Source organism: Opisthocomus hoazin, chromosome 15, assembly GCF_030867145.1.
Source record: "Opisthocomus hoazin isolate bOpiHoa1 chromosome 15, bOpiHoa1.hap1, whole genome shotgun sequence".
In the NCBI taxonomy this organism is placed as follows: Eukaryota; Metazoa; Chordata; class Aves; order Opisthocomiformes; family Opisthocomidae; genus Opisthocomus; species Opisthocomus hoazin.
Genome location: NC_134428.1, coordinates 5,347,881 through 5,360,670, shown reverse-complemented (window position 1 = coordinate 5,360,670; position 12,790 = coordinate 5,347,881).

Below are 12,790 nucleotides of genomic sequence, written 5' to 3'. Positions count from 1 at the left end.
CATTCTCTGTGCCTCTGTGCGAGCACTGCCATGGGCACATGAGGCTGAGCAACAGCTTTCCAGGCTAGCCCCTTCTGGCTGCCAGCTATCTGCAGACGTTCGCACTTTCGGAGCAGGGCTGCGAAAGGAGCCTGGCTGGGACACCAAGTTTCCCAGGCTACGTTAGAAATTTCAAGTGGCAAGATAAGCAAGCAGCCCCATTCTCTGTGCCTCTGTGCGAGCACTGCCATGGGCAGATGAGGCTGACCAACAGCTTTCCAGGCTAGCCCCTTCTGCCTGCCAGCTATCTGCAGACGTTCGCACTTTCGGAGCAGGGCTGCGAAAGGAGCCTGGCTGGGACACCAACTTTCCCAGGCTACGTTTGAAGTTTGAGGTGGCAAGACAAGCAAGCAGCCCCATTCTCTGTGCCTCTATGCGAACAGTGCCATGGGCAGATGAGGCTGAGCAACAGCTTTCCAGGCTAGCCCCTTCTGCCTGCCAGCTATCTGCAGACGTTCGCACTTTCGGAGCAGGGCTGCGAAAGGAGCCTGGCTGGGACACCAACTTTCCCAGGCTACGTTTGAAGTTTGAGGTGGCAAGACAAGCAAGCAGCCCCATTCTCTGTGCCTCTGTGCGAGCACTGCCATGGGCAGATGAGGCTGACCAACAGCTTTCCAGGCTAGCACCTTCTGGCTGCCAGCTATCTGCAGACGTTCGCACTTTCGGAGCAGGGCTGTGATAGGAGCCTGGCTGGGACACCACCATTCCCAGCATGCGTTTGAAGTTTCAAGTGGCAAGATAAGCAAGCAGCCCCATTCTCTGTGCCTCTGTGCGAGCACTGCCATGGGCAGATGAGGCTGAGCAACAGCTTTCCAGGCTAGCCCCTTCTGGCTGCCAGCTATCTGCCGACGTTCGCACTTTCGGAGCAGGGCTACGAAAGGAGCCTGGCTGGGACACCAACTTTCCCAGGCTACGTTTGAAGTTTGAGGTGGCAAGACAAGCAAGCAGCCCCATTCTCTGTGCCTCTGTGCGAGCACTGCCATGGGCAGATGAGGCTGACCAACAGCTTTCCAGGCTAGCCCCTTCTGCCTGCCAGCTATCTGCAGACGTTCGCACTTTCGGAGCAGGGCTGTGATAGGAGCCTGGCAGGGACACCACCATTCCCAGCATGCGTTTGAAGTTTCAAGTGGCAAGATAAGCAAGCAGCACCATTCTCTGTGCCTCTATGCGAACAGTGCCATGGGCAGATGAGGCTGAGCAACAGCTTTCCAGGCTACCCCCTTCTGGCTGCCAGCTATCTGCAGACGTTCGCACTTTCGGAGCAGGGCTGCGAAAGTAGCCTGGCTCGGACACCAACTTTCCCAGGCTACGTTTGAAGTTTCAAGTGGCAAGACAAGCAAGCAGCCCCATTCTCCGTGCCTCTGTGCGAGCACTGCCATGAGCAGATGAGGCTGAGCAACAGCTTTCCAGGCTAGCCCCTTCTGCCTGCCAGCTATCTGCAGACGTTCGCACTTTCGGAGCAGGGCTGTGATAGGAGCCTGGCAGGGACACCACCATTCCCAGCATGCGTTTGAAGTTTCAAGTGGCAAGATAAGCAAGCAGCCCCATTCTCTGTGCCTCTATGCGAACAGTGCCATGGGCAGATGAGGCTGAGCAACAGCTTTCCAGACTAGCCCCTTCTGGCTGCCAGCTATCTGCAGACGTTCGCACTTTCGGAGCAGGGCTGCGAAAGGAGCCTGGCTGGGACACCAACTTTCCCAGGCTACGTTTGAAGTTTGAGGTGGCAAGACAAGCAAGCAGCCCCATTCTCTGTGCCTCTGTGCGAGCACTGCCATGGGCAGATGAGGCTGAGCAACAGCTTTCCAGGCTAGCCCCTTCTGGCTGCCTGCTATCTGCAGACGTTCGCACTTTCGGAGCAGGGCTGTGATAGGAGCCTGGCAGGGACACCACCATTCCCAGCATGCGTTTGAAGTTTCAAGTGGCAAGATAAGCAAGCAGCCCCATTCTCTGTGCCTCTATGCGAGCAGTGCCATGGGCAGATGAGGCTGAGCAACAGCTTTCCAGGCTAGCCCCTTCTGGCTGCCAGCTATCTGCAGACGTTCGCACTTTCGGAGCAGGGCTGCGAAAGGAGCCTGGCTGGGGCACCACCATTCCCAGGCTACGTTTGAAGTTTCAAGTGGCAAGATAAGCAAGCAGCCCCATTCTCTGTGCCTCTATGCGAACAGTGTCATGGGCAGATGAGGCTGAGCAACAGCTTTCCAGGCTAGCCCCTTCTGCCTGCCAGCTATCTGCAGACGTTCGCACTTTCGGAGCAGGGCTGCGAAAGGAGCCTGGCTGGGACACCAACTTTCCCAGGCTACGTTTGAAGTTTGAGGTGGCAAGACAAGCAAGCAGCCCCATTCTCTGTGCCTCTGTGCGAACAGTGCCATGGGCAGATGAGGCTGACCAACAGCTTTCCAGGCTAGCACCTTCTGGCTGCCAGCTATCTGCAGACGTTCGCACTTTCGGAGCAGGGCTGTGATAGGAGCCTGGCAGGGACACCACCATTCCCAGCATGCGTTTGAAGTTTCAAGTGGCAAGATAAGCAAGCAGCCCCATTCTCTGTGCCTCTATGCGAACAGTGCCATGGGCAGATGAGGCTGAGCAACAGCTTTCCAGGCTAGCCCCTTCTGCCTGCCAGCTATCTGCAGACGTTCGCACTTTCGGAGCAGGGCTGCGAAAGGAGCCTGGCTGGGACACCAACTTTCCCAGGCTACGTTTGAAGTTTGAGGTGGCAAGACAAGCAAGCAGCCCCATTCTCTGTGCCTCTGTGCGAGCAGTGCCATGGGCAGATGAGGCTGAGCAACAGCTTTCCAGGCTAGCCCCTTCTGCCTGCCAGCTATCTGTAGACGTTCGCACTTTCGGAGCAGGGCTGCGAAAGGAGCCTGGCTGGGACACCACCATTCCCAGGCTACGTTTGAAGTTTCAAGTGGCAAGATAAGCAAGCAGCCCCATTCTCTGTGCCTCTATGCGAACAGTGCCATGGGCAGATGAGGCTGAGCAACAGCTTTCCAGGCTAGCCCCTTCTGCCTGCCAGCTATCTGCAGACGTTCGCACTTTCGGAGCAGGGCTGCGAAAGGAGCCTGGCTGGGGCACCACCATTCCCAGGCTACGTTTGAAGTTTCAAGTGGCAAGATAAGCAAGCAGCCCCATTCTCTGTGCCTCTATGCGAACAGTGTCATGGGCAGATGAGGCTGAGCAACAGCTTTCCAGGCTAGCCCCTTCTGGCTGCCAGCTATCTGCAGACGTTCGCACTTTCGGAGCAGGGCTGCGAAAGGAGCCTGGCTGGGACACCAACTTTCCGAGGCTACGTTTGAAGTTTCAAGTGGCAAGATAAGCAAGCAGCCCCATTCTCTGTGCCTCTATGCGAACAGTGCCATGGGCAGATGAGGCTGAGCAACAGCTTTCCAGGCTAGCCCCTTCTGCCTGCCAGCTATCTGCAGACGTTCGCACTTTCGGAGCAGGGCTGCGAAAGGAGCCTGGCTGGGACACCAACTTTCCCAGGCTACGTTTGAAGTTTGAGGTGGCAAGACAAGCAAGCAGCCCCATTCTCTGTGCCTCTGTGCGAACAGTGCCATGGGCAGATGAGGCTGAGCAACAGCTTTCCAGGCTAGCCCCTTCTGCCTGCCAGCTATCTGCAGACGTTCGCACTTTCGGAGCAGGGCTGTGATAGGAGCCTGGCAGGGACACCACCATTCCCAGCATGCGTTTGAAGTTTCAAGTGGCAAGATAAGCAAGCAGCCCCATTCTCTGTGCCTCTATGCGAACAGTGCCATGGGCAGATGAGGCTGAGCAACAGCTTTCCAGGCTACCCCCTTCTGGCTGCCAGCTATCTGCAGACGTTCACACTTTCGGAGCAGGGCTGCGAAAGGAGCCTGGCTGGGACACCAACTTTCCCAGCATGCATTTGAAGTTTGAGGTGGTAAGACAAGCAAGCAGCCCCATTCTCTGTGCCTCTGTGCGAGCACTGCCATTGGCAGATGATGCTGAGCAACAGCTTTCCAGGCTAGCCCCTTCTGCCTGCCAGCTATCTGCAGACGTTCGCACTTTCGGAGCAGGGCTGCGAAATGAGCCTGGCTGGGACACCACCATTCCCAGCATGCGTTTGAAGTTTCAAGTGGCAAGATAAGCAAGCAGCCCCATTCTCTGTGCCTCTATGCGAACAGTGCCATGGGCAGATGAGGCTGAGCAACAGCTTTCCAGGCTAGCCCCTTCTGGCTGCCAGCTATCTGCAGACGTTCGCACTTTCGGAGCAGGGCTGCGAAAGGAGCCTGGCTGGGGCACCACCATTCCCAGGCTACGTTTGAAGTTTCAAGTGGCAAGATAAGCAAGCAGCCCCATTCTCTGTGCCTCTATGCGAACAGTGCCATGGGCAGATGAGGCTGAGCAACAGCTTTCCAGGCTAGCCCCTTCTGGCTGCCAGCTATCTGCAGACGTTCGCACTTTCGGAGCAGGGCTGCGAAAGGAGCCTGGCTGGGACACCAACTTTCCGAGGCTACGTTTGAAGTTTCAAGTGGCAAGATAAGCAAGCAGCCCCATTCTCTGTGCCTCTATGCGAACAGTGCCATGGGCAGATGAGGCTGAGAAACAGCTTTCCAGGCTAGCCCCTTCTGCCTGCCAGCTATCTGCAGACGTTCGCACTTTCGGAGCAGGGCTGCGAAAGGAGCCTGGCTGGGACACCAACTTTCCCAGGCTACGTTTGAAGTTTGAGGTGGCAAGACAAGCAAGCAGCCCCATTCTCTGTGCCTCTGTGCGAGCAGTGCCATGGGCAGATGAGGCTGAGCAACAGCTTTCCAGGCTAGCCCCTTCTGGCTGCCAGCTATCTGCAGACGTTCGCACTTTCGGAGCAGGGCTGTGAAAGGAGCCTGGCAGGGACACCACCATTCCCAGCATGCGTTTGAAGTTTCAAGTGGCAAGATAAGCAAGCAGCCCCATTCTCTGTGCCTCTATGCGAACAGTGCCATGGGCAGATGAGGCTGAGCAACAGCTTTCCAGACTAGCCCCTTCTGGCTGCCAGCTATCTGCAGACGTTCGCACTTTCGGAGCAGGGCTGCGAAAGGAGCCTGGCTGGGACACCAACTTTCCCAGGCTACGTTTGAAGTTTGAGGTGGCAAGACAAGCAAGCAGCCCCAGTCTCTGTGCCTCTGTGCGAGCACTGCCATGGGCAGATGAGGCTGAGCAACAGCTTTCCAGGCTAGCCCCTTCTGCCTGCCAGCTATCTGCAGACGTTCGCACTTTCGGAGCAGGGCTGTGATAGGAGCCTGGCAGGGACACCACCATTCCCAGCATGCGTTTGAAGTTTCAAGTGGCAAGATAAGCAAGCAGCACCATTCTCTGTGCCTCTATGCGAACAGTGCCATGGGCAGATGAGGCTGAGCAACAGCTTTCCAGGCTAGCCCCTTCTGCCTGCCAGCTATCTGCAGACGTTCGCACTTTCGGAGCAGGGCTGCGAAATGAGCCTGGCTGGGACACCACCATTCCCAGGCTACGTTTGAAGTTTCAAGTGGCAAGATAAGCAAGCAGCCCCATTCTCTGTGCCTCTATGCGAACAGTGCCATGGGCAGATGAGGCTGAGCAACAGCTTTCCAGGCTAGCCCCTTCTGCCTGCCAGCTATCTGCAGACGTTCGCACTTTCGGAGCAGGGCTGCGAAAGGAGCCTGGCTGGGGCACCACCATTCCCAGGCTACGTTTGAAGTTTCAAGTGGCAAGATAAGCAAGCAGCCCCATTCTCTGTGCCTCTATGCGAACAGTGTCATGGGCAGATGAGGCTGAGCAACAGCTTTCCAGGCTAGCCCCTTCTGGCTGCCAGCTATCTGCAGACGTTCGCACTTTCGGAGCAGGGCTGCGAAAGGAGCCTGGCTGGGACACCAACTTTCCCAGGCTACGTTTGAAGTTTCAAGTGGCAAGATAAGCAAGCAGCCCCATTCTCTGTGCCTCTATGCGAACAGTGCCATGGGCAGATGAGGCTGAGCAACAGCTTTCCAGGCTAGCCCCTTCTGCCTGCCAGCTATCTGCAGACGTTCGCACTTTCGGAGCAGGGCTGCGAAAGGAGCCTGGCTGGGACACCAACTTTCCCAGGCTACGTTTGAAGTTTGAGGTGGCAAGACAAGCAAGCAGCCCCATTCTCTGTGCCTCTGTGCGAACAGTGCCATGGGCAGATGAGGCTGACCAACAGCTTTCCAGGCTAGCCCCTTCTGCCTGCCAGCTATCTGCAGACGTTCGCACTTTCGGAGCAGGGCTGTGATAGGAGCCTGGCAGGGACACCACCATTCCCAGCATGCGTTTGAAGTTTCAAGTGGCAAGATAAGCAAGCAGCCCCATTCTCTGTGCCTCTATGCGAACAGTGCCATGGGCAGATGAGGCTGAGCAACAGCTTTCCAGGCTAGCCCCTTCTGGCTGCCAGCTATCTGCAGACGTTCGCACTTTCGGAGCAGGGCTGCGAAAGGAGCCTGGCTGGGGCACCACCATTCCCAGCATGCGTTTGAAGTTTCAAGTGGCAAGATAAGCAAGCAGCCCCATTCTCTGTGCCTCTATGCGAACAGTGCCATGGGCAGATGAGGCTGAGCAACAGCTTTCCAGGCTAGCCCCTTCTGCCTGCCAGCTATCTGCAGACGTTCGCACTTTCGGAGCAGGGCTGCGAAAGGAGCCTGGCTGGGACACCAACTTTCCCAGGCTACGTTTGAAGTTTGAGGTGGCAAGACAAGCAAGCAGCCCCATTCTCTGTGCCTCTGTGCGAGCAGTGCCATGGGCAGATGAGGCTGAGCAACAGCTTTCCAGGCTAGCCCCTTCTGGCTGCCAGCTATCTGCAGACGTTCGCACTTTCGGAGCAGGGCTGTGATAGGAGCCTGGCAGGGACACCACCATTCCCAGCATGCGTTTGAAGTTTCAAGTGGCAAGATAAGCAAGCAGCCCCATTCTCTGTGCCTCTATGCGAACAGTGCCATGGGCAGATGAGGCTGAGCAACAGCTTTCCAGACTAGCCCCTTCTGGCTGCCAGCTATCTGCAGACGTTCGCACTTTCGGAGCAGGGCTGCGAAAGGAGCCTGGCTGGGACACCAACTTTCCCAGGCTACGTTTGAAGTTTGAGGTGGCAAGACAAGCAAGCAGCCCCAGTCTCTGTGCCTCTGTGCGAGCACTGCCATGGGCAGATGAGGCTGAGCAACAGCTTTCCAGGCTAGCCCCTTCTGCCTGCCAGCTATCTGCAGACGTTCGCACTTTCGGAGCAGGGCTGTGATAGGAGCCTGGCAGGGACACCACCATTCCCAGCATGCGTTTGAAGTTTCAAGTGGCAAGATAAGCAAGCAGCACCATTCTCTGTGCCTCTATGCGAACAGTGCCATGGGCAGATGAGGCTGAGCAACAGCTTTCCAGGCTACCCCCTTCTGGCTGCCAGCTATCTGCAGACGTTCGCACTTTCGGAGCAGGGCTGCGAAAGGAGCCTGGCTGGGACACCAACTTTCCCAGGCTACGTTTGAAGTTTGAGGTGTCAAGACAAGCAAGCAGCCCCATTCTCTGTGCCTCTGTGCGAGCACTGCCATGAGCAGATGAGGCTGAGCAACAGCTTTCCAGGCTAGCCCCTTCTGCCTGCCAGCTATCTGCAGACGTTCGCACTTTCGGAGCAGGGCTGTGATAGGAGCCTGGCAGGGACACCACCATTCCCAGCATGCGTTTGAAGTTTCAAGTGGCAAGATAAGCAAGCAGCCCCATTCTCTGTGCCTCTATGCGAACAGTGCTATGGGCAGATGAGGCTGAGCTACAGCTTTCCAGGCTAGCCCCTTCTGGCTGCCAGCTATCTGCAGACGTTCGCACTTTCGGAGCAGGGCTGCGAAAGGAGCCTTGCTGGGACACCAACTTTCCCAGGCTACGTTTGAAGTTTCAAGTGGCAAGATAAGCAAGCAGCCCCATTCTCTGTGCCTCTATGCGAGCAGTGCCATGGGCAGATGAGGCTGAGCAACAGCTTTCCAGGCTAGCCCCTTCTGGCTGCCAGCTATCTGCAGACGTTCGCACTTTCGGAGCAGGGCTGTGATAGGAGCCTGGCAGGGACACCACCATTCCCAGCATGCGTTTGAAGTTTCAAGTGGCAAGATAAGCAAGCAGCCCCATTCTCTCTGCCTCTGTGCGAGCACTGCCATGGGCAGATGAGGCTGAGCAACAGCTTTCCAGGCTAGCCCCTTCTGGCTGCCAGCTATCTGCAGACGTTCGCACTTTCGGAGCAGGGCTGCGAAAGGAGCCTGGCTGGGGCACCACCATTCCCAGGCTACGTTTGAAGTTTCAAGTGGCAAGATAAGCAAGCAGCCCCATTCTCTGTGCCTCTATGCGAACAGTGTCATGGGCAGATGAGGCTGAGCAACAGCTTTCCAGGCTAGCCCCTTCTGGCTGCCAGCTATCTGCAGACGTTCGCACTTTCGGAGCAGGGCTGCGAAAGGAGCCTGGCTGGGACACCAACTTTCCGAGGCTACGTTTGAAGTTTCAAGTGGCAAGATAAGCAAGCAGCCCCATTCTCTGTGCCTCTATGCGAACAGTGCCATGGGCAGATGAGGCTGAGCAACAGCTTTCCAGGCTAGCCCCTTCTGCCTGCCAGCTATCTGCAGACGTTCGCACTTTCGGAGCAGGGCTGCGAAAGGAGCCTGGCTGGGACACCAACTTTCCCAGGCTACGTTTGAAGTTTGAGGTGGCAAGACAAGCAAGCAGCTCCATTCTCTGTGCCTCTGTGCGAACAGTGCCATGGGCAGATGAGGCTGACCAACAGCTTTCCAGGCTAGCCCCTTCTGCCTGCCAGCTATCTGCAGACGTTCGCACTTTCGGAGCAGGGCTGTGATAGGAGCCTGGCAGGGACACCACCATTCCCAGCATGCGTTTGAAGTTTCAAGTGGCAAGATAAGCAAGCAGCCCCATTCTCTGTGCCTCTATGCGAACAGTGCCATGGGCAGATGAGGCTGAGCAACAGCTTTCCAGGCTAGCCTCTTCTGCCTGCCAGCTATCTGCAGACGTTCGCACTTTCGGAGCAGGGCTGCGAAAGGAGCCTGGCTGGGGCACCACCATTCCCAGCATGCGTTTGAAGTTTCAAGTGGCAAGACAAGCAAGCAGCCCCATTCTCTGTGCCTCTATGCGAACAGTGCCATGGGCAGATGAGGCTGAGCAACAGCTTTCCAGGCTAGCCCCTTCTGGCTGCCAGCTATCTGCAGACGTTCGCACTTTCGGAGCAGGGCTGCGAAAGGAGCCTGGCTGGGACACCAACTTTCCCAGGCTACGTTTGAAGTTTGAGGTGGCAAGACAAGCAAGCAGCCCCATTCTCTGTGCCTCTGTGCGAGCAGTGCCATGGGCAGATGAGGCTGAGCAACAGCTTTCCAGGCTAGCCCCTTCTGGCTGCCAGCTATCTGCAGACGTTCGCACTTTCGGAGCAGGGCTGTGATAGGAGCCTGGCAGGGACACCACCATTCCCAGCATGCGTTTGAAGTTTCAAGTGGCAAGATAAGCAAGCAGCCCCATTCTCTGTGCCTCTATGCGAACAGTGCCATTGGCAGATGAGGCTGAGCAACAGCTTTCCAGACTAGCCCCTTCTGGCTGCCAGCTATCTGCAGACGTTCGCACTTTCGGAGCAGGGCTGCGAAAGGAGCCTGGCTGGGACACCAACTTTCCCAGGCTACGTTTGAAGTTTGAGGTGGCAAGACAAGCAAGCAGCCCCATTCTCTGTGCCTCTGTGCGAGCACTGCCATGGGCAGATGAGGCTGAGCAACAGCTTTCCAGGCTAGCCCCTTCTGCCTGCCAGCTATCTGCAGACGTTCGCACTTTCGGAGCAGGGCTGTGATAGGAGCCTGGCAGGGACACCACCATTCCCAGCATGCGTTTGAAGTTTCAAGTGGCAAGATAAGCAAGCAGCCCCATTCTCTGTGCCTCTATGCGAAGAGTGCCATGGGCAGATGAGGCTGAGCAACAGCTTTCCAGGCTACCCCCTTCTGGCTGCAGCTATCTGCAGACGTTCGCACTTTCGGAGCAGGGCTGCGAAAGGAGCCTGGCTGGGACACCAACTTTCCCAGGCTACGTTTGAAGTTTCAAGTGGCAAGACAAGCAAGCAGCCCCATTCTCTGTGCCTCTGTGCGAGCACTGCCATGAGCAGATGAGGCTGAGCAACAGCTTTCCAGGCTAGCCCCTTCTGCCTGCCAGCTATCTGCAGACGTTCGCACTTTCGGAGCAGGGCTGTGATAGGAGCCTGGCAGGGACACCACCATTCCCAGCATGCGTTTGAAGTTTCAAGTGGCAAGATAAGCAAGCAGTCCCATTCTCTGTGCCTCTATGCGAACAGTGCTATGGGCAGATGAGGCTGAGCTACAGCTTTCCAGGCTAGCCCCTTCTGGCTGCCAGCTATCTGCAGACGTTCGCACTTTCGGAGCAGGGCTGCGAAAGGAGCCTTGCTGGGACACCAACTTTCCCAGGCTACGTTTGAAGTTTCAAGTGGCAAGATAAGCAAGCAGCCCCATTCTCTGTGCCTCTATGCGAACAGTGCCATGGGCAGATGAGGCTGAGCAACAGCTTTCCAGGCTAGCCCCTTCTGGCTGCCAGCTATCTGCAGACGTTCGCACTTTCGGAGCAGGGCTGCGAAAGGAGCCTGGCTGGGACACCAACTTTCCCAGGCTACGTTTGAAGTTTGAGGTGGCAAGACAAGCAAGCAGCCCCATTCTCTGTGCCTCTGTGCGAGCACTGCCATGGGCAGATGAGGCTGAGCAACAGCTTTCCAGGCTAGCCCCTTCTGGCTGCCAGCTATCTGCAGACGTTCGCACTTTCGGAGCAGGGCTGTTATAGGAGCCTGGCTGGGACACCACCATTCCCAGGCTACGTTTGAAGTTTCAAGTGGCAAGATAAGCAAGCAGCCCCATTCTCTGTGCCTCTGTGCGAGCAGTGCCATGGGCAGATAAGGCTGAGCAACAGCTTTCCAGGCTAGCCCCTTCTGCCTGCCAGCTATCTGCAGACGTTCGCACTTTCGGAGCAGGGCTGCGAAATGAGCCTGGCTGGGACACCACCATTCGCAGGATACGTTTGAAGTTTCAAGTGGCAAGATAAGCAAGCAGCCCCATTCTCTGTGCCTCTATGCGAACAGTGCCATGGGCAGATGAGGCTGAGCAACAGCTTTCCAGGCTAGCCCCTTCTGGCTGCCAGCTATCTGCAGACGTTCGCACTTTCGGAGCAGGGCTGCGAAAGGAGCCTGGCTGGGACACCACCATTCCCAGCATGCGTTTGAAGTTTCAAGTGGCATGTTAAGCAAGCAGCCCCATTCTCTGTGCCTCTATGCGAACAGTGCCATGGGCAGATGAGGCTGAGCAACAGCTTTCCAGGCTAGCCCCTTCTGCCTGCCAGCTATCTGCAGACGTTCGCACTTTCGGAGCAGGGCTGCGAAAGGAGCCTGGCTGGGACACCACCATTCCCAGCATGCGTTTGAAGTTTCAAGTGGCAAGATAAGCAAGCAGCCCCATTCTCTGAGCCTCTATGCGAACAGTGCCATGGGCAGATGAGGCTGAGCAACAGCTTTCCAGGCTAGCCCCTTCTGCCTGCCAGCTATCTGCAGACGTTCGCACTTTCGGAGCAGGGCTGCGAAAGGAGCCTGGCTGGGACACCAACTTTCCCAGGCTACGTTTGAAGTTTGAGGTGGCAAGACAAGCAAGCAGCCCCATTCTCTGTGCCTCTGTGCGAGCACTGCCATGGGCAGATGAGGCTGAGCAACAGCTTTCCAGGCTAGCCCCTTCTGGCTGCCAGCTATCTGCAGACGTTCGCACTTTCGGAGCAGGGCTGTGATAGGAGCCTGGCAGGGACACCACCATTCCCAGCATGCGTTTGAAGTTTGAAGTGGCAAGATAAGCAAGCAGCACCATTCTCTGTGCCTCTATGCGAACAGTGCCATGGGCAGATGAGGCTGAGAAACAGCTTTCCAGGCTAGCCCCTTCTGCCTGCCAGCTATCTGCAGACGTTCGCACTTTCGGAGCAGGGCTGCGAAAGGAGCCTGGCTCGGACACCAACTTTCCCAGGCTACGTTTGAAGTTTGAGGTGTCAAGACAAGCAAGCAGCCCCATTCTCTGTGCCTCTGTGCGAGCACTGCCATGAGCAGATGAGGCTGAGCAACAGCTTTCCAGGCTAGCCCCTTCTGGCTGCCAGCTATCTGCAGACGTTCGCACTTTCGGAGCAGGGCTGTGACAGGAGCCTGGCAGGGACACCACCATTCCCAGCATGCGTTTGAAGTTTCAAGTGGCAAGATAAGCAAGCAGCCCCATTCTCTGTGCCTCTATGCGAACAGTGCCATGGGCAGATGAGGCTGAGCAACAGCTTTCCAGGCTAGCCCCTTCTGCCTGCCAGCTATCTGCAGACGTTCGCACTTTCGGAGCAGGGCTGCGAAAGGAGCCTGGCTGGGACCCCAACTTTCCCAGGCTACGTTTGAAGTTTCAAGTGGCAAGATAAGCAAGCAGCCCCATTCTCTGTGCCTCTGTGCGAGCAGTGCCATGGGCAGATGAGGCTGAGCAACAGCTTTCCAGGCTAGCCACTTCTGCCTGCCAGCTATCTGCAGACGTTCGCACTTTCGGAGCAGGGCTGTGATAGGAGCCTGGCAGGGACACCACCATTCCCAGCATGCGTTTGAAGTTTCAAGTGGCAAGATAAGCAAGCAGCCCCATTCTCTGTGCCTCTGTGCGAGCACTGCCATGGGCAGATGAGGCTGAGCAACAGCTTTCCAGGCTAGCCCCTTCTGCCTGCCATCTATCTGCAGACGTTCGCACTTTCGGAGCAGGGC